This window comes from Octodon degus, unplaced genomic scaffold (assembly GCF_000260255.1).
Source record: "Octodon degus isolate 3935 unplaced genomic scaffold, OctDeg1.0 scaffold00087, whole genome shotgun sequence".
Classification (NCBI taxonomy): Eukaryota; Metazoa; Chordata; class Mammalia; order Rodentia; family Octodontidae; genus Octodon; species Octodon degus.
This window is the reverse complement of record NW_004524663.1, coordinates 10,052,385-10,052,995: the sequence shown is the minus strand read 5'-3', so window position 1 is coordinate 10,052,995 and position 611 is coordinate 10,052,385.

The following is a 611-nucleotide window of genomic DNA, read 5'->3' as shown; positions in this document are numbered from 1 at the left end:
ATAACTAAGTGTCCTGCATTGCATTGCTTCCACTTGAAAAACCCCAAACTACAGCACTATTCAACTGCAATTAAGGTAGATGATTCTTGAATATAAGAACAGATTTCTTCATCAGAAGGACGAAGGATGGATTTCTATGTCAATGCTTTCAACACAGATGGGTTCTGACCAATAAGTCTAACAGGTTTGTGTCAGTGAGTGTTAAGTAGTTCTCTTTAGGGCTCTAGAAATGTAGTTCAAGCTGAACATGCTTCTTAATCTGTGGTTTACCTTCATGTAAATCATTTCTATGTCCAAATGACTGGCAGAATCAAGTCTGTATTTAATCACGGACCACCCTTGCAGAAATTTCAGCAGTTGGCTACAAATCTGTTTCTGTGTTATCTGGGGCACATTTCCTAGTGAAGCTTATTTTAATTATGACAATGATAGTCATAGTAACATTATATAGCTTTGTAGCTGAATAACTTTTTGGGCATGCTAAGTGAGCAAAACAATTCTCCTTTGTAGATAGTTAAAGGTTATAAATATCTGAGAAGCAATATTCTAGAGAACAGTCAGAAACTATAATTTCCTTTGCTGATATCATTTTAGATAACATCATTTATGTT